This window comes from Tamandua tetradactyla, chromosome 2 (assembly GCF_023851605.1).
Source record: "Tamandua tetradactyla isolate mTamTet1 chromosome 2, mTamTet1.pri, whole genome shotgun sequence".
NCBI classification, from domain to species: domain Eukaryota; kingdom Metazoa; phylum Chordata; class Mammalia; order Pilosa; family Myrmecophagidae; genus Tamandua; species Tamandua tetradactyla.
Genome location: NC_135328.1, coordinates 220,448,911 through 220,470,386, shown reverse-complemented (window position 1 = coordinate 220,470,386; position 21,476 = coordinate 220,448,911).

Below are 21,476 nucleotides of genomic sequence, written 5' to 3'. Positions count from 1 at the left end.
TTCCTCTCTATTTCTATATTAAAGTAATCAAGTGACATTGCATTCAAGTAGCTGTTTACCCAAAGGAATGAACAAAGATCAATATTAATACCCGGACACCTGCAGACTAATGTTTTTGAAATGTCAGACAAAAGTAAGGAATCAGAAAACTCTATTAGAGACGTTAGCCAGTAATGGGTGTGAATCTCAATCTCTCTGTCTCTCTCTCTCTGTCTCTCTCTGTCTCACTGTCTCTCTGTCTCATACACACACACACACACACACCAGCACCAATTTTCTCCTGAAGGTGACATGGCATGCGAGTGGAGATGGGGGGACACACAGTGATGACTATGAGGGAATTCAGAGTTTTTGGAGCCGACGCTTTGTCCTTTGCATTTGGAAAGATGAAAGTCTGAACCTAAAGTGCCACCTTGCATGCAGAAGCCAGGTAAAAGCTGGCGAGGAGTCACTGCTGCACCACCGAGCCAACCTCCACGGCTACAAATGCTGGTTAAGGTGCCTTTTCTAAAACCCATCGTGCCTGTTATGCTTTTGAATTGATTGGAAACTCAGATCTAAATACCAAAGGTCGCCAAGGGCCACAGCCTGTGCTCATAAGCCATGACTCTCGCTTGGGCTCGGCTTTCATTTGACGGCCACTCTGATATCAGGTGTAGGGGACCAGGTGGCACCTGGAGACCCCAGAACCGACAGCCTCCTGGAGGCTGGTGTCCCAGTGCCGTTTGTTTCTCACTGCCCAGCCCTTCACCACCACGGCAGGAGGGGCTGCTGGCCTTCCTAGGCCCTGGCCTCCATCACCCAACACCACACTGCTTCCGAGAGGCACTAGAGAGACTTTCTAGATGGCCGTTGTTCTCCCAGCACTGCAGGCCAGGACAGTCTCTTCCATAACTCTGGGGGAGTCCGGAGTTTATTGATCTGCTCTGTATCTGCCAGCTTCCCTCCGCACCCCCACAGGGACCAGCCTGTCCACGCGAGCTGTGTGGCCGCGGCCATGGGTTCCGTAGCTGCCTGGCAGCGATGATGTCTGGGCGACACGTGAGTTAGAAGTGGGGCGTGTGGCACGCTTACCAGCAAGGCCGGGGACATATAAAACAAGCACTCTGCAAATGACAGGGGTTGCGTGGCTCGTCAGGAACAATAAAAATAATAATTACTGTCATTCATTATTATTGATTCTTTCCTTCTTTTCACACTCCACCAACATGCACCTTGGCCTTTCCCTTTGCAGATTGATGGGCTCGCGTGAAGGATGCTCACGCTTTGCCTGTGTCTTTGCGTCACTCCCTTTCCCTTTGATTGCGTCCTGAGGGGCCCCGGCCAGTCAGCCTGTGTGGTCAGGGTGGTCAGGGTGGAGGGAAGGACCCAGCCCTGCGGCCAGTGACCTGTGCGGGCTCACGCGAGGGCAGCATGGCTGAGCCTCACTTTTCGGCCTGCACGTCCTAATGTCCATGACCCCCAGGCTTTACCAGCCCCCCCACATCTTGCACAGAGGTGGGCAGACAAGGACGAGGCGCTCTCCTTGCCATATAAACTCCAAAGCAGCTTTCATGGCTATGGGGTTCCTTTCTCGCCGCTTCCTTCGAGGCCATGGGAAACAAACACAGAAATGTCTCACTTCAAGCAAACAAGAGTCCAGGGTTGGAGAAAGCAAAGGCGCAGGCTGGAAGAAAAACATGAAGCAATTTTTCTCCAACGACTCTTAAAGCAGCAAAACCCTTTCCTCAAGGAAATCTTACAGGTGGACAGCAGATAAATCTGGCATTATAATAATATTCATTTAGTTTACAAGTCTCAAGTTATTCCATTTAATTATTTTATTTATTTATTTATTTATTTGGCGTGGGCAGGCACCGGGAATTGAACCCAGGTCTCCAGTGTAGCAGGCGAAAACTCTGCCTGCTGAACCACCATAGCCCGCCCCCGCCCCATTTAATTATTTTAAAGCAAAATCAGTAAGAAACAAGAATGAGGAAAACCAAAATCAAAACTGAGAGTTGAACATGAAAAAGGTCATCTCAGTTTCCAATATCCTGTTTGCAAAAAATCGTGAAAATTTTGATTAATGTAGATGAATTGTTGCAAATGGTAGCGTTTTTAGCACCTTGCCCTCAAGATACTGTTCATGTACATATACTCAGAAACCTGAAAGAGGGAGAGCAGGAAACACAGGTTTTAAGTTCAATCACTAAAAATAATATACAACAGCATATAGGCCTGATCATACATTTTTTACAAAATCAAGTAAGAGACACCAAAGATTTACAACCAGCTCTACAACAATCTGTGACAGATCATCGTGACTGAGTGTGTGCTCTGCCCAGCTGGCCCCCGGGTCCTTCCCAGCCCCCTTAGATGCTGTGGGCAGTGTGTGACAGCAGAAAGGAGGGGGACTCGTGTGCCATTTTGCATGTACCGTCTGGATTTTCTTAAAAGACCCAAGAAGAGCTACAACTTTTCTCATCAGTGACACTTGGGTTTACCACCCAAAGGCATGCCCATGCAGGAGAAAGTTCCTGCCAAGGTCTGTGGAAAAGTGCACCCACCCAGCAGCAGTAGCTCCCACTGGAGTTTGTGACACGTTACTGGCATGACACATACTGGAGGTGTCTTTGGTTGAAAAGAAATTTAATCAAAGGCCAGTCTAATTCGGACAGATTTTGAAGGCTCCTCTCGGCCACCCTAGTGGAAGACAAAGCCAGCCCCCACGTGCCCGGCACCTGGCGCCCTTCAGTGTTAGCACCCAGTTTTGCAGCTAAGGAAACCCACATGGACAGACAGTCACCAGCTTGCTGATGGCCACCCATGGGGAGGCAGAGGAGCTGGGACCTGAGTCAAGTTTGGCTCCGTGTGTCCGTCCTTTCTGATGTGATGGGGGCCTGCACCCCAATGGGGGCCTCGGCTGGCTTCCAGAGCTTCCCCAGCTGGCCCTGTGACCTCCCACCTCCTCCCCCACCACAGTGCCCTGCCCCCACTGCTCCAGTCACGTGGGTGTCCCCTGCTTTCCCTCCCAGGCCTCCACACTGGCTGTCCCCTGGGCCTGGAACTCTGTTCTCCCAAATATCTGCTGGATCATTCTGTGGCCAGTCTCTCCTCACTGGTCACCTTTGCAAAGAGGCACATCCTGAGGACACATTTAAAATGATCTTCCCCAAATCACACATTACTGACCCCTGACCTTGCTGTGTCTGTCCTCCAAAGCATTTATCTCTAACATACTGCACAGCATTTGCTTCTTTATTATGCTTATTCTTAATGATATGGTTATTCTTAATCACCTGCCTTCCCCACAGTGCATGTTCCATTTGTTCACGGCTGAATCCCAAGCCCTCAGAAGAGATGTCCATAATGTTTGTTGATTGACTGAATGAGTGACTAAATGATGGAATGAATGGCCTTGAGGAGAGCAAAGGGCCTGATGAGGACTGACATCCACAGGTTGTCACCCGGGAGGGGCTGCCCAACCACCATGCCCCTGTCAGTTTCCAAGGACTTGTTCACCCAGAAGACCCAAGTCCCCCTTCTCTCTGGAACAACGTTGACACTTCAGGATGTCAAGTCTTCATGGACCAGTTTCCTCCTTTGAAGGTAAGGGAAGGGGGAGTGAGTGTGGACCCTGGAGTGAAGCGGACCACCTCTGGGAGCCTGCACTGCTTCCAGTGCACAGCGGGGACAGCAGAGCTCCTACCTCGGGGTTCTGGAGAGCCGTTGGCCCCAGGGACCTGGATAAACTGTCTGCAGAGTGCTCATCATGTGGTGAGGCCTGCCAATGGCACCATGGCTACTAGAATGGAATCTATCAAAGGTGCAAGCAATGCTTTAGCTCATCTTTTTCTGTTGTCCTCGTGTACTAGAGCTTGAAGACGACTGAGAAAAGCTTCCACTTAAGGACTCCACATCCATCCATCCATCCATCCATCCATCCATCCATCCATCAATTTATTCATTCATTGGATAAACACCTGCCTTGCTATCAGCCTGGCTCTGAGCAGAGGAGAAAACTGCCCAGGGTACAAGGCAACCTGTCTTGTCTTTGAGGTCATCAGGGGGCAGGCATCACAGGAGCAGAAGAGGGCAGCACTCTGTGGCTGGGGTGTGAGGAGCTGCCCTGGCCCAGGCCGGAGCTGACAGTTAGGGGAGACTTCCAGGGGTACTTCCTGGAGTAGGTGATCCTTGAAGAACAGCATGAACCAATTGCCTTACTGTCCAAAGATCACCAGTCGTTGCCCCCTGACTCATTTACGATAGGACTTGGCGGATTTTCCACTCTCCGCCCCACTCCCAGTGCTATAGAGGAGAAACCTGCACAATTCAGCCTTGAACTGGGAAACCTCCTCATCGCTGCCCTTTCGACGTCATCTACTGAACTCCTCTCCACCTGTCGTGGGCCTTTGGGCCCAGGTGCCATGTGCCATGTGCCCTTTGTTAGGCACCTGCTCTCCTAAGTGTCTGGAGCTAAGGAGCACGGGGCCCCTGCCTGGGCCCTGGGCCCTCCCTGTGCCCATCCTGGTTGGCTCAGAGCTCTCAGGCTGCTGTACACCGAGGCCCAGTGCAGGCTGCCTTCAGTTACTTTGAATTATAGTGTATCACCCATCGCCACACTTGTCATGGAAGAAACTTCCAAGGCTGTTTCTCATCTCCTCTGAGCAGGGTGAACACACCCAACCTTCCTTCGCCATCAGGAACTGTCGTCCTCCAGGTGCTCACAGGTACATCCTCCTGGAACACCAACTGGGACGCCCCACAGGCCTCAGGGCTTCGGGGGGAGTCACAGGGAACCCGGCTGCCCCTCTGCTTGCCACCGACCCTAGAGCCTCTGTGCTTCATTATTTTCTATTCCATTGTTTCAAAGTGGTGTCGTTGCCTTTAAAATATTTTTTGTTTCCTACTTCAAGTCTCTGTGTTTATCCGCCAAAACAACCCGGCTAATGACTCCTATTTCACCTCCCTCTCTCCTTTCAGATAAATGAATCCCATAAAAATCAGCAGACTGATGCCCGAGAAAACTCTCTGGCATAATAAAATTTTGATTTAGAGGCTTAGCAAATGTGACGGAACATTTTTGTGTGCCCTTCTGAAGTGTGCAGACTATGTCATGTGGGCATTTACATAATATCACCAGAAATGGTGTTTCCACAGCCCCACCCCCTTTGGAAACGGGAAAAAATGATGAGTCAATTCAGGATGAAATAGGTTCTGAGTCAGAAGCCGTGGGCTTACCCAAGCCAAGTCATTCAAGTTAATGTTCGGATGCAAAGTATTGGAGTCAGGTGACAGGATCACATTGGAAAGATAAAACACTGACACGTACACACCATAAATACAGGTGAGCTCATCATGCCGTATCACTTGCTACTGGAGGGGGAAGATGATGGAAGGGCCACACGATGGAAGGGCCTCACCATGTGTGGTAGTTAGATTTGGTTGTCAACTTGGCCAGGTGAAGGTGCCTAGTTCTGTTGCTGTGGACAGGAGCCAATTGCATGTGAACCTCAACTGTTGCTGATTACATCTGCAGTCAGCTAGGAAGCGTGCCTGCTGCAATGAATGACGATTGACTTAATTGGCTGGTGCTTAAATGAGAGACTCAACATAGCACAGCCCAAGCAGCTCAGCATTCCTCATCTCAGCACTTGCAGCTCAGCCCAGGCCTTTGGAGATGCAGAAAGGAATCACCCCAGGGAAAGTTGTTGGAACCCAGAGGCCTGGAGAGAAGGCAGCAGAGCTCACCCTGTGCCTTCCCATGTAAGAAAGTCAGTTGCCTTTCCTCTGAAGAACTAATGAAATAAATCCCCTTTTATTAAAAGCCAATCTGCCTCTGGTGTTTTGCATTTCGGCAGCTAGCAAACTAGGACACCATGGAAGGACTGCACAATGGAAGGGCTGCACGCCAGCAGTTTACCTTGCTTTTCATTTGCGTACAGGCAAGCACCATGATGTAAAGCCACTTACGCCAAGGGGAGCAGGTGTCATACAATCTTAGCAGGATCAGTGGATGCTCTATGAAGACAGCCTTCTTTCTCTCCTCTACAGATCATCCTAGAAAATTCACGTGCTGTGGGACACACCTTGGGAAATAGCTACTTAAAAATTTCTGCCCAAACTGTGTCAAGTGTATAAAGTGGAGATTCAAGCAATTCAGGTTTTTTTAAAAAAAGTCTCCGAATATATAAAATAGGAGGAGAACTGTGTTAGAAACTGTGCCTAACCCTCCAGGACCTGGAAAAGAGTTCCAGGATTTGTAGGAAAGAAGAAAATGACATTGATTGAGGTCCCGTTTGCACCCAGCACAGGGACAGGCACTTGCAGACCTGGTTTGATGCTTACAGTTAATGTGCTGTGCTGCCTGCCTGGCACTTTGCTTGCATAACTTCGGCCATTTTTGCAAACAAGATGCTGAGGCAAAGTGTGGTCTTGGTGGGCCCCTTGTCAGGGGGAAAGTCGCTCTTCTTGGTAAGGGTGGGTGTCCTCTCCATTCTCCAGATACAAAACCAGAGGCTCAGAAGGGCCCAGTGATGTATCCGAGGTCCCGCTGTGACAGTGAGTCTGGATTTGCACTTACCTCTTTCTGGCGGAGCTGCATGGACTTGCGGCTATTCCCTCTTCAATGGCACGGCATCCTGTGGAGGGGTGCGAAGCCCACGTTAACCACAGCTTGTCTCCTCGGCGATGTCGCTGAGCCCCACACAGCCCCCAGGCCTGGAGACCCGGTGCCGAGAGCCTGGGAAGCTGGGTTGTCCTCATGAGTATCGGAGCTGCTTGCCATTGCTCTCATTTTCTCCATTCTATTTCAAATTGTGTGACCTCCTCTGAGCTGCTCCCCTGTTGATTCACTGGTTAAATTAGCTGCTATTTCTTTCTCCTGCTTCACAGGCCCAGGGTAATTTGTTTATGAATCAAATGTTCTGTAGGCATTGAGGGAAGGCTTGTATGCATTCATTGCAGCCGAGACATAATCACTCTAAATCACGGAAATTACCAATCCCGGACAGACCATTGGTCTCCATGGCACATTTTCCCATCCCGAACCGGACCACAGCAGCAATGCAGAGGCTGGAATCCTAATCAAATGCAATTGAAGAGAGGTTCCCAAAGAGGGGACAAATCCGTAAAAACTGCCAGGCCAAGGCAAGTATGTCAGGACCCCTCGTCCTCTTGACCTTCACAGAGCAACCCCACCCCAGGCCACCTGCCATGCTAGAGGTTCTGTTGCTGCCTTGTCTGTCTTAGCTCAGCAAACAGACATTTATTCTCTCACAGTCCTGGAAGCGAGAAGTCTGAAATCAAAGTGTGGGCAGGGCTGTGCACCCTCCAAGAGCTCCAGGGCAGGGGCTTTCCTGGATTCTTGCAGCTTCTGGGGGCTCCTTCGCTGTTGGCTGCATCACCCCAATCTGTGGCTCTCCCTTCACAGGGTCTTCGTCCCAGTGCCTGTCTGTGCTGTGCTCCAGCTGCCCCTCCCGTAAGGACCCTTATCCTACTGGGTGGGGACCCAGCCTATTAGAGTTTGGCCTCATCTTCAAAGACCCTACTTCCAAATCAGGCCATGTGCACGGGACCTGGGGTTAGGCCTCAAGCATGGCTTTTTGGGGCATATAGTCCAACTGATGACACCACCTCACCCCGACGAGGTCTGTAAAGTTATATGTGGATCTCCTAGGAGCAATGGTCAGTGAGAGTTTCTTCCATTCCCAGCCCATCTTGGGGCCTCGTCCCAGGCCAGGGTACACACACGGGACCCCCACACTGCCCATCACCTTGGCATTGCATCCAGCCTGACCTTCTCCAGTGGAGTCTTGTGCTCCAAACTCTGTCTGCAGGTCACCCACAGTCAACAGAGGCTCCTGCCTGGGTGCTGTTCCTGGAGCCCTGACCCAGACAGACCATTTCCCTACTGGCCATCCTAACCATGGGAAGGCTCTGCCCCAAGGGTTTTCCTCCTGCAATCCGCAACATCCACTCCCCCCACCCCACCACCCATCTTTCGAGACACACCATGCTTTAAAGATAAAATGAGATGGAAATCATCTGCAACAGTGGGGTACAAATGTCAAAATTTCCTGATAACTTCCCTGCATTTAACAGGACGATTCTAGGCTCTGAATCATAGTCCATCCTTGCTCTCCACGATGGGACTCAAACGAGAGAGACCTTCCACTGGGAGGCAGATGGGTGAGGTAGAAACCTTTAGGTAGATGCTTTAAGCACTTCTAAGACAGGCTATGTGTCAGCCTGTCCTGAAGGTGGGATCAGGGCTATGTCTCATGGCAGAGGGCAGCTCCCTAAGGACCCTTGAGTTCTCCTGCAGAGGCAGAAAACCAGGCTCATGTACTGTCTGACTCGGGGCTTTGTCCTCAGATCTCAGGCTCAAATGCTGAAAAGGAGGATTTAGCTCATTAGAGCAGATTGGCTCATACCTTGGTAGCACGATTGAAATGATGGGCAGGTGTAGAAAGCCAGCGGGAGCCAGGGCTTCCCTTGAGGATCCCTGCCTAGGAGACGATGACCCCAAAGCTGAACCTGAGATCATGTAGCTTCCGGGAAATGAGGCCAAGGACGTGCACCCAGGGGGAGCTCCCACGTGTCCCCCTTCTGATTGGAAAGGAGACCGAAGTATCTCAAGCCACTGTTGGGAAAACTAAAAGAAAACCCCCAAAGCAAGAAGCTCTGGAAATTTCCACTCTGTATGACAGGCACTCTCTGTTCAAAATTTTATTTGCATATTTCATTACAAACTAGTTTACAGCACAAATTATTATGCAGTACCTAGGAAGTCTAAGCTAATAAGAACCTATCTATTTCAATGGCAAAATTCATGACATGCAGGATTTTATTGCTGTACATTTAAAATAAAGCCTTATCCATTACAATATCACAGAAATACGCTTTACTCTGTGTCCCATTGACAATATTTTACTTAATGAAATGTCTAAACTACCCACGTTGTAACATCATTGACTGTTTCTTCTTATGGATGGCCCAAGCGTGGAACAATTATCCAACATTTTCATCCATCATCAGACATCCTAATAGAAGCTTTCAAGTCAGTTTTCAAGTCTTTGCGGAGCAGAGCAGGTTTTTTGGGAAGCAGCAAGTACTGGGGACACACTAGGCAAAGGGGTCAGAATCCCTGGGGCCAATGTTAGAAGCAAAATGCAATAATAAAAAAAATCGTTACCCAAGAACCTGAGTGGCAGTGTTCTCAGCTTGCTCACAGCTGGGCCATTCTTTCTAGAGTTCTCTGTGGAGTCCAGTGCCTTGGTGCCTCCTGAGATGGTGATTCACGGCCAGGCTGAGACTCGGGGCTGAGTCATCTCCAAATCACGGAGAAGTGAGTGTGACTGGGTGACATATCTGTTCATAGAAGCAGTGCTCCTGGCTGAAACCAATTTTTCCTAATTACTCTCCTCCCCAACCCCATTTGAAAATGTAATGAAGGTGATTACAGAAAACTCTTTAAAGTAAACCTAAATGAATGGATTTATTTAAACTCTTAATGAACTATAAGCTCTCAAGCCAGCCTGCTCCAGGGTTGGAATCACTAATTGCAGTGTTGAGGGGAGCTGAGGATGGGTTGCTGGGCCTGTCAGCCGAATGCGTAGCTGGAGGGGACATCTCATTTATTATCCTGGTCTCTTGGAGGCAGTGACCAATTAGCCCATCTGCTCAACACTTCCCCTCCTCAAACAGACACATTTGAGCCCGAGAACAAAGTCCCAAACACCAGACTCAGCTGGAATGTAAGGCTGTACCCATAGGGAGGGTCTACCAAATGCAAAAGGGAATCAGAAAGAGTAGCCTCAAGGTAGGAGTCCAGACAGATGCCCAGGGCCCTTGGGTCAAGAGGAAAGCCAGAGGGCTCCCTTTGTTCCAAATTTGGTCTTGCTATTGGTCAAGTCATGGACACTCTGGATGGCTTGGGAGGCGTTGGTGTCATGGCGCCCATCTGGGCACCAGCTGGGGGTTGGAATCGTTTACACAGTGTCCCAGATTTCCTCCAGCATATTCTGCCCCACATTTAGACACCAGAATCTTCAACATTCTCCAAAGTACTCAAGTGTAGAAACAACATTTGACCTTCCTCAAAGGCACTTCTCTTTTACCAGCTTCATGTCTCAGAGGATTTGGGCAAAGAATAATCTGCTTCCTTGCCTCTTTCTGTTAGGTTCCCTTCTTCCCAGGCTGGCCCCACCCATACTAGATTAGAGGGTCACCACTGCCTTGGTTGCACAAATGAGCCTGTTCTAGCGTGGACACGCGTTTCGTTTATGGAGGGGTCCCTGCTGTATACTCACCGGGTGTAGAGCTGGACGCTTGAGGCATATTCAGTTAGTACTCATAGGATGAGACCCGCCGGTGAAAGGCATCAAGAAGCTTGGGGGGGCTGGATTTTTCTAGGCCCTGAGCAGTTTTCTGAAGATAAATGTGTCAAGAAGTAAAGACAGAACTGGGAATAATTTAATCAGCTGTCCAAAGGATTCACAACTTGACATTGGCTTGAGTCCCCAGAGTGCGCTCAGTTTTCCATCTCCCCGAAGGAAGCTGCACGTAGTGACTGGCGGGTCATCAAGATTAATAAAATACGAAAACTCCTGCTGATGCTCAGCTACAGAAAAAGCACCTGGAGCTGTTCTTTCGTGACTGATTAATTAGGGAAAGGCTTGGTGGGTCTAATTGGCGGTTGAGTAATTTCTGAGCTTTAACATTCACGGTATGCAAATGTGTCAATTTCTAACAATATCGAACACAATCATTTGAAAGTGAGATTCTCCCGAGAAATGCAATCACGGTCTGGGGAAGTCGGCGTTCCCCTCAGTTTTGTACAAACTCATGCAAATCAATGGAAACTTTGCTAACAATTGTACTAATGTTTTTCAGCAAATGGAGAGATTGGCCAATAAATATGCATTAAATGTAATTCCATCTACCTGTTGCATTTAATTCCAGCAGCAAGGACTCATTAGGGAAGTTTGATGTATGTTTTCTCTTTTTCACTCGCTTGTATGACTTGGAAATGAGCAAGTTTGCCCAGTGGGGAGGAGAGAGTTACACGTGAGGATGAGAAACTTTGCCGTTTCCACGTGGAAAGCTCCAAACTGAAATTTGCACCTCTGGGGACTGTGAGACCAAAGAGAAAATGCTTGGGCCCAAAGGAACCATTTCCAACAATAATGAGAATTTTAAACGGCGGGTTTAAATTCTTTGAAAAGCCTTTCAGAAATGCGTGTGCAAATGATGGTTTCTGAATTACTGGCAGAGATGCAATTAAATTAGAGGGAGAACATCTCTTCATTCTAATTTCCCAGCCTGAAGACCCTTCTCCCGATTGCAGGAGAGAGCACCGCACAGCAGCCCCGAAACCCAAGTGAGAGAGTCTTCAAATCACCTCCAGCCATCACATTTGAATTCAGAAGGGAGACTTGAGGAATGAGGAGGCATCTACAAATCCAGGGAGGTGGCGCTGGAACTCGTACTAAAGGACCCAGGGATGGGGAGGCTTTCTCCACGGGGACAAAAGCTAGCCAAGTCCAAATGGTAATAAACTCCCTTGTGCATTGCCCTTGTGGGGCTTCCTATGGGCTCCACACATGTCTCCCACTTCCATTCCCAGACCCTCTGTGGAAATACTGACTCTTAGAGTCCCATGTCACTGCGCCATGGTGAAGCTGAGAGGTGGCTCAGAAAGCCTCTTGGGGGCAGGCTCCCTGGCTCAGCAACCTGCCTCCACCCATTCTTGCTGTCTGGTGATTTACCCTTCCAAGCCCCTAACAAGGGGAGAGTGGGATTACCTCTCTCATGGGATTGCTGCAGGATTAAATGAGTTTGGTCCATGCGAGAGGCTCAACTGCTGGACTGCTGCTATCTGAGAGGTGGAATAGTCTGCCCACTGCGAGGAAGCAGTGACACCGGGGTGCCCACCAGCTCAGCTTGACTCTAGAACCGTCTCCATGGTAAGCCTGGAGAAGAGGGACATCGAGGGAAATGGAAACCTGCGTTTCAATTAAATAAGCCTGCGGAGAGAAAGACGGGTAGACTTGTGAGTGCCTGGCTGAATAACGGTGAATAAAATGAATGAGCCAACGGCAGAGTCAGTTGTTTTCTAACTTCACTTGGCCTGGGGGAATAAAAACTAGTGTCGGTGAGCGCAGTAAATGTGGCAGCTGTAAGTGCGTAGAGAGCTGGGGGAAGGCCAGACCCCTCGCACGTTACCCGGGCTCCTTGCACCCCGGTGCCTGGCTGCTCTCATGGTGCTTCCACACTCACTGCTTCCCTCACTCTCTGCCAAGTGTTACTGACCCTTCCCAAGTGGCGTGGGGGAGCAGGTGGAGAAATGATCCTTGGAACCTATGAATGTGGCCATACTGGGGAAGAGACTTTGCAGATGTGAGTGAACTAAGGATCGTTGAAGGGAATAATAAGAGAAGAGGTCAAAGTGATAGCTTTGCAAAACATCTACAGACTCAGAACCCTGAGACCTGTGGGTCATGATGGGATGTTAACTTTAGAACCCTAAAATGAGCCAAGTTGAGAAACATCCACTTGGCTGTCATTCCTGTAAAGATAGAGCAAAAACATGCTCTTCATCCTGTAATTGCTACCCGAATAATGAAGGAACAGGCACTCCCTCTGTCTGCATGTACTATTAGGGAATACACATAAACAAAAATTTATTTCTGTGCACTCCCTGCTGTACTGAGAAAATAAATGCGGTGCTGAGCAAGTGTTCAGGGCTCTTGTCTTTGAGACATGAGTCCCCTGCTCTCATCTTAAAAGACTCCTCTGTGTGAGTGTCTTTATTTTTCAGATTCGTGGTGCCTTCCATGACCCCTCGTGCTGAGCTGGTCTCAGCAGATCATGAAATGAAAGATGATTCCAATTATACAGGCAAGCCCTCAGTGTAACCACAGTGTCCTTATAAAAGGGAGGTGGAGGAAGATTCGACACATACAGAGAAGAAGGCCAGGTGAAGTCGGAGGCAAAGATTGGAGGGGTGCAGCCACAAGCCAAGGAGAGCCAGGAGTCCCCTAAAGCTGGAAGAAGCCAGAAAGGGGCCTTCGCCAGAGCCTTTGGAGGGATCCAGCCCTGCCAGCAACTTGAGTTTGGATTTCCAGCCTCCAGAACTGTGAGAGAAGAAAGTTCTGTTGCTCACACACAAAGCATCTAAATTTGGGGTCCTTTGTTACAGTAGTTGCAGGAACACATGCTCTCCATCTGCCCTTGAGCACATTGTTTTCTTCTACTGGGAAAGCCCTCCCTTTCTCCTGTATCTACATGATTCCTACAGGCTCAAGGCTTCTGCCCACTGCCACCTCTTCCAGAAAGCCTTCCCAGACTACACACCCCCAGCCTCCACGCTGGCCCCTCACCAGCACACCCCCCTGCATGGGAATAGTCTCTGCATATGTTTCCCTTCCTGGGGACTGAGGGCTCCATGAGGATGAAGATTGTCTTGCCCAGCCCACATTGGATGCAAGGTGAGAGCCCCATAAACATCTGTGGATGAACAGTTACTCTTTCTTTCCATTAAAAGTCTTCATAACAGACTGAGGCATGCTCTCATCCAAGAGATGCAGGAATGAAAGTGCACAGAGATTCCCAGATCAGCATTCCCCCTGCCTCCGTGGGTACCAGTGCAGGTTCACTTCCTGTAAAAGGCCCACAGATAGAGGCTGACTCTTGCATTGGTCAGGGTTCTCCAGAGAAACAGAACCAACAGGATATCACACACATACACGCATACACACTCTCACACATCTATACATGCTCACACACAAATCTATGCAGACACACTCACGTGCATATGCACACTCACTCACACACATACTCACATGCACACACATCCATATACACACATTCACACACATATGCACATACACACACATACATACACTCACATATCCATACATACACACACATAAGCATATACACACAGCCACACACATATACATACACACACTTATGCAATGCACACATATGCATGTGCACACATGCTCACACACATACACATGCATATGCATTCACACACATGTGCATACGCCCACACACTCATACACAAACATACACACACATGCACACACATACACACACATAAGCATATACACACTCACACACATACACACACCCATACACATGCACGTGCACACATGCTCACACATATGTGTACACACATTCACACACACACACATGCATACACATTCACACACATGCACAACACCCATACATGCACTAATACACACACATGCATACATACGCACACACATATATCACAGGCACACACATATATACACACATACACATATACACAGTCACACATATACACACATACGCATGCATGCATACACACACACTCATACACACACTCACACATACATGCACTTACACACATACATATACATACAAATATGCATATACACATGCTCACAGGCATACATATATACATGCACACACACACAGGTATATTGTTTTTGTTTCCTCGATGCTGAGGCAAATGCCGTGCCTTGGGGTGGCTTAAACAGTGGGAATCATCAGCTCCTGGCTTTGAGGCTAGAAGCCCAGTCAAGGTATCATCAAGGTGATGCTTCTCCCAGCAGACTGTGGCATCCTGGGGCCAGCTGTGGGTCCTTGTCCTGGCTCCTCCGTCACATGACCGCGCACATGGTGGCCTCCCTGGGTTCCTTCTGGGTGCTCCTGCCATGGCTTCTCTCTCTCCATGGCCTTCCCAAGAAGCACTTCAGTAATGGACTGAGGCCCTCCCGCCTCAGCTGGTCACACCATAACCAAAGTAATCGCATCATGAGGTCCCGTTTACATGCGTTCACATCCTTAGGAATGGACCAAGTCTAAGAACAGGTTTTGCTGGGGTACATAGCTCCAAACCACCACATGTATAGATGTACCCAAAGGCATTTATTATAAGCAATTGGCTCATGTGATTGGAGGGGCTGCCAAGTTTGAAGTTGCCGGGCAGGCCAGAGGCTAGAGACTCCAGTGAGAGTGAAGTTGCATTCTTGAGTCCTGATTCTTCTGTCCTCTGGAACCTCGGTTCTTGCTCTTAAGGCCATTAACTGATTGATGAGTCCCACCCACACATTAGGGATCTCCTTTACCCAAGGTCAAGTGATTCTAGATGCTCATCCCATCTATGGGATGTCATGGCAAGATCCAGGTCAGTGTTTGACCAAACTGGACACCATAAGCTGGTCACATGGATGCATGAAATTGACCATGGTCCATGTTGAAGCTTGAGGTTGAGATGTGCCACAGGCCACCCAGGAAAATGCCGGGACCCTGGAGCAACACTGACTGGCTTCCTAAGAGGAGAGCCCAGTGCTTTGTTAGTAGACCAGGAGCTTTCTCAGTGCATGGGAGGAAATGCACTGCTTTTCCCCTGCTTTCTCAGGGGAGGAAATGAGCGTGCACATCAGGGTAGAGGACACAGTGAGGCAGGAGGATGGTGGTTCAGCGTCATCCTCACTCCTGAGCATTGAATTGCGGGTCAGGTGAGTCACTGTGTCCCCCAGGCAAGGTCACTCAGGCAAGCTGGACCTCATATGCCAGCCTTTAAATGAAGGCCTTGAACTCGATGGTGTCTACATCCTTTCCAGCTCTAAAAATGGATGACATTTACCAAGGCCTCTTTGTTGATGGTGAACAGAGGGGCCTCATGTTGAATAGCACAGCATTGTTGATGGCCTTGGCCAGATGCCAGTGACGTGTGGATTTGTTTCCTAGTTTCCTGGCCTTGGCCTCTGTTTGGCAGCCACCAAACAAGAAATACCAGTGTGTCCAAATGTGTTGGATGTGTGTTCCTCCAGCAGCAGAGAAAACGATTCCTGTCTGCACTTTCTCAACTCTGTTTTCCGGGTGTTTGCCCCTTGCTCTGGCCAGCATGAATCTTAACCCCATCCAGATGGCACAGGAGGAAGGCGGGTGTGCAGCTCACATCAGAACATGGTACCGAGATCTTGTCACGTGGGGACTGTAGGCTCGGGTGGTCTTAGGGTAGGTCTTCCTGGCCCAGGTTGCATCCTGACCTGAAGAACCTTCAGTGATCTTCCGATGCAATCAGTAGCAGGAAAGATTCTATCTAGATCTAAAGAATTATGGTGTGGACCTCCCACAGGATCCATCTTCCCACAGAGATGATTGGGTGAGGCCTTATGGGATGATGGTGGGGCTTTCACACCCAGACCCCAGGGCTGTGGGTAAGTGGCTCAGCTTCTCTACAACTCATCCAGCTAGGAGGTTTGGGAAATAGTAGTAATTGCCTTACTGGGCATAGCAATAGGCTGCAAACTGGTGTCCCAAAGGCATCCACACCCAAACCCTGAATGCTCCCTTATTTGAAAACGGAATCTGCAGATGTGATTCTGTAAAGGGTCTTGAGACAAGGAGATCACCTGAATTCCCTGACTGGTTCTTAAATCCAGTGACAGGTGTCCATATGAGAGACACAAGAGGAGGAGGCCACAACCAATGGAGGCAAAGATTATAGTGATGTGGCCACAAGCCAAGGATGTCCTGTAGCCATCGGAAGCAGAAAGAGGCAAAGGAACCTCCTTCCCTAGAGCTTCCAGAGGGAGCCCACCCCTGCCCACAACCTTGGCTTCAGACTTTTGGCTTCCAGAACTGAGGGAATAAGTTTCTTTTATAAGCCACCCAGTTTGTGGTAATGTTTTTATGGCCTTTATGCGGGAAACTAACACAGGAGTTGTGAGGCTTAAGCAATTTAACACCTGTGACACACAGTGTGGTGCTTAAACAGCGAGAGGTTAAAATACCTGATGCCAAGTAGAACCAGATGAAATGGCAGGGCTGAATTTTGGCATTCTCCAGGTTTTTGTTTTGTTGTTTTGGTGTCTGCCGATCAAATGGGCTGACCTCACATGAGGCTTCACTGTGGGAAGACTTCAATATAGTCAATTGCACAATCCTTAACGTTTCCTTTCAGAATTCATTTAGATAAAATAAAGGTCACCACTAAATAAATACGTTGATGAATGGGAGACCCAACATGTACCCTATGCCTGACACTGTGCTAATTTAATCTATGATGTGTTATTAATTCTCCCAATGAGCCCATTCATTAATTCAATGGCTATTTATTGAGCATGGACTACGTGTTGGATAGTGGTGAGGCTTTGGGGATATAACAGTAAACAAAGCACACAAAACACACACACACACACGTACACACACCATGACGGAGTTCACTTTACACTGAGGAGAGAGACGGTAAGGAACAGAAATAAGTAGAGTCATAAAATCTACTAGATGATGACAATGGATGTGTTGAGACACAAGTGGTGGCAGGAGGGAAAGGCCTTCAGAAGAACATGACCCCTGAGTGAGGCATGTGGTTCATGGGGGGAGAACATTCCAGACTTGGGAAGAGCTGGCGGGGTCTCCAAGCTGGGAGCAAGTGGGGAGTGTGTAAAGGTCCGCAGGGAGGGGCCCTGGAGAGAGATGGGAGATGAGGTGCAAACGGAAGTGAGTGGGGCCAGGCGGCCCTTGTGGTCCTGAGGTTTTTATTCCGACTAGGGGAGGTCCCACTGGAGGGTGTAGGGCAGAGGCAGCACCTCGACTCGCTCCAGCCGCTGTGTTAAGTTAAGCGAGACGCAGGCAGAGCTGCGAGCAAGGACCTGCAAGGGGCTTTGGGTGACCTCGGGAGGGCAACAGGGGGCTTTGCCCAGGAGCAGCAGGGACTGGGGGGCATGGTGGGATCTTCCTATCATAGAACTGAGAGCAGCAGGCTGGGCTGCTGTGGGAAAATCCGGGGGAATAAGGGGAAAGTGAGGAGAGGACGGTGTGAAGAGGCCTAATGAACAGTGTGTATCTAGAAGGGGGACGTGGTCAAGGACAGATGGCCCTAAGAGCTGACCACTGACCAAATTGAGCAAAACCACAGGTGCCAGGGATGAGGGCAAGCTCGGAGGAGGGATGCAGGTGAATACCAGCTCCCCTTTCTGATACTGGTGCATGGATTTTCCTGGCGGAGAACTTCCTCCCTAACTGTACAACCCAGTGGAGCTGCCACACTCAGGACCAAATGTTGCTCGGCCAAGCCAGGGTATGGGCCGAAAACCCTTTCTCCTAGAAATCCCCACTGTCAACCGGAATAAGACAAACGAGAGTGAATCAACAACAAAAGCATGATTCATCTCATCCAACAGTCACCCTGAAAATGCCTTCTGTTTGTCCTTGCTGTGTCCTTCTCACGCCCTCCTTCCTGCACATTCTAAGACTTTTACTTTGGTTCTGCTCTCTCATAGCATTCCATAAACTCTCTTTTGTTTTGGCGGGGAGAGGGGTGAGGCTTTGGTCAGCCAGTCAGTGTTTGAGGCTTGCACACAAATCACCCTATTCAGTGAGAAACGGGAGGTCGAGACCTTAGTCCTGGACCTGCAGCCAGGTAACTGCAGAGCCCAACGCCGCACTAACTTCTGACTTCAGGTGCTGCTCCTTTCCCACCACCTCTCAAATCCAGAAAATGCATGAATCCAGGGTCTGCTGGAACTCTCAGCTGTCCCTTTAGAAGTGGCTCCATTATGAAGAAAGAGCTGTGCAAGGACAAGGCTGTCCCCACTCACCACGCACCATGGGATACCGTGAAAGTGCCCTCTCAAGAGTCTGCTGATGCTGTTTGGACTTGGGCACGTAAAGAGACGTCTTAGATGAGATGTCCGCCCATGGGGGCAGGAGGCCAAATATGAGCGTGGCCGAGAGCAAGATGCTGGCGTCAGGAATCGCACTGACGGCAACAGCTAAATGGAAAGAGTCAGCTGGGAAAAGTTTTTGCAGAATGTTTTCATCAGGGCAAAACTGAGAAGTCACTTCACTTTGTCTCAGCTTCGGCTAAGGAACAAAAAATTTAACCTTAAACCTTGTGTCGATGTATATTGGAGTAAACATAGTTGGGGGCAGGATTTGCTGTGGCAGATGAATTTATGCGGTGGTGGTTTAAAAGCATGTCTATAATCTAACAGTATGTCCCATAACTTGACCCAAAAAGAAGGTGGCTAACTACTTTCACACTCACTTATGATTAGATTTATGCAAAGCAATATTGTGACTTCTTCCTGCATCTTTAGTCCTACCTCCAAACAATACACTGCAGACAAACTCACGCACATGTATACGCACACCACACATATATGTCCACGGCACACACACTCATGCACTTAATGTGCCATTACACATCACACAGGCATGTACACCTTAGTCACAAACGTACAATGCACAGACACACACATACCACATACACAGCTGATTGGCCTGATTCCTCGTTTACATTTTGGTGGGTTTTATCGTCCGAAAAGTACCAGTTATTTCCTTCATTTGATGAAGTTCAAATTTACTCCTTACGTCTAAATTTACTTGGAAAGAGAAAAGCAAATGAAACTTTTGATTAGGCTTTGTTCCCCTCCCAATTTCATTACGCATATTAAATGCTTATTGTCAACATTCTTGTTTAGGGGAAAATCATTGGTTTGGCTTTTTTTTAACTATCAGATGTTTTATAGACCTTCTAATGGTGTGTTTGGTGTGAAATTAATTATCAAAGATTCGCAGAGAGTTTTAAATTAGATTCTCCCTGCTCTTCAAGGCGAACAACTGGTTCTGTTTTGTCACCAATATAAAGTTCTCGTTGCTGCCGTTTTTTTTTTCCTCTACAATGAAATGATAAAACACATCTTCAACTTATTTTAATGTGCTAATTGGGGGTTATTACCGCTCATTTTATTTACATTGAAATAAAAAAGTACTAATTCATTTCCCATGCACAAACAACTTAGGGAGATTCTAATTGCCTCCTATACAAACATGCATTTGTAAAGAGAAATAACATAAAGCTAAAGCCTATGCTGGTTTTTAAAGCCTATGCTTTCCCTTTTGGATCACTGATGCGTATGTTTGATAATATGTCTCTTGCAATAAGTAAAGATTTGTGGGTAGTACAAAACTCCAGAAAGAGAAACCAATATTGGATTATTTCAGGGTGTTTACATCATCCTGCCCACATTTTTAGGGATACTCTGTAGCAGGTGAATAGTCCACAGAGTAAACAGTCACGGCAATCCTGGGTTACTGGGATACTGGGGGGTACATATGTTTGGATGCCTGAAGATGGTCAAAACTAGCGTTTGTTGGTGCCACATGGATATTTTTTGGCTAGTGCTCCTGCCTGATGCTTTTACAGATATATTCCTTTCAATTTCCCTTTTGGCCCTTCAAGTCTCAAAATATTCCCTTGGGGTTTTAAATATGCCATAGCTAATTATTGTGTGGGACAACAGGTGTGAAGACGTGGTTAGAAAAGGATTATCAGATCATGTCTGTTTAATAGTTCAAATAGAGCAAATACTTGTACGAAACAGTTAGAAATGCCTTGGCTTCTGGAAGGATGTTTTCCTACCGTGGGCTTATGACACATCCCCCTCAGCACGTTCAGAGCTGCAATCTTGGCTGAGGGCATGCTAGATGCATTTTGCTTGTATATAAAGGGACAGGTAAGAAAAGGTGAAAACAAGCACGGGCGCGGCGCTGCCGATCTCCTAACTGCCCCGGTCCCTCGGGCTCTCTCCAGCTTGCGGGTGGCTGGGCTGGGCAGTGGTGGAGCGGAAACCACAAGGTGCTGTAATATCTCATTTAACCTCATGACGACTGCGTCAAACGCCCTTGGGTTCATGACTCCGTAAGACCTGCCGTTGATTCTTGGCTCCACGTGTAGAGATGTCTGGCCACGGATGTGCTGAGTAATGTAGAAGCTGTGCGTGTGCATGTGGGGGGGGGGTGGGGGTTTGAAGGAGGACGCCACTGGGTGACATTTTAGCCACATCCTTAGCTTGGTTCAGCAGTGGAAGAGCCGCGTGTGCGAGGGTGAGGTTGCACCCTGCCCCCTCCACCTGCATGCTATAGGTAAACTGATTTCTGGCGATCCTGAGAAGGAATGCCCAGACCACCGTGCTGTGATGCGATGCCTTTCTAACAGTTGGACCACAAGAGAAAGAACTGTGTGCTCCCCAGCCAAGACATTCTCCCTTTCTAAAACTCCTCTCCCTACCTTACAGACGAGGAAAGGAAACGTAGGCATCTTGCTTCAGGCGACCCACTCCAGTACTGATGGGGTTGGGGCGTGGCCATGGCACAGTTTCCAGCCCACCCGGTTGGCGGGTGGGGGTCCGATCCACCTGGAAGAGGTGCCCCTGATGGCCCCCCACTCTCGTGTCCCTGCGTTCTCTTGTCTCTCAGACAGGCCCGTGCTGTCATCATGGGCATTTTGAACATGACCTCAGGGCCTGGGCCGCAGTGTCTCTTCCGTTTTCCCCTCATTGTTTTGTAGCCGCAGGACTTTCCACGCAGCTGGGCTCTGGAATGTCTGCTCTGAGCCTGCACCTGTGGGCTTCATCTCATCTCACAGCATCCTGACACAAAGCTTCAGAGGGTGCCAATCCACTGGGTGCCCGGGGAGGGCA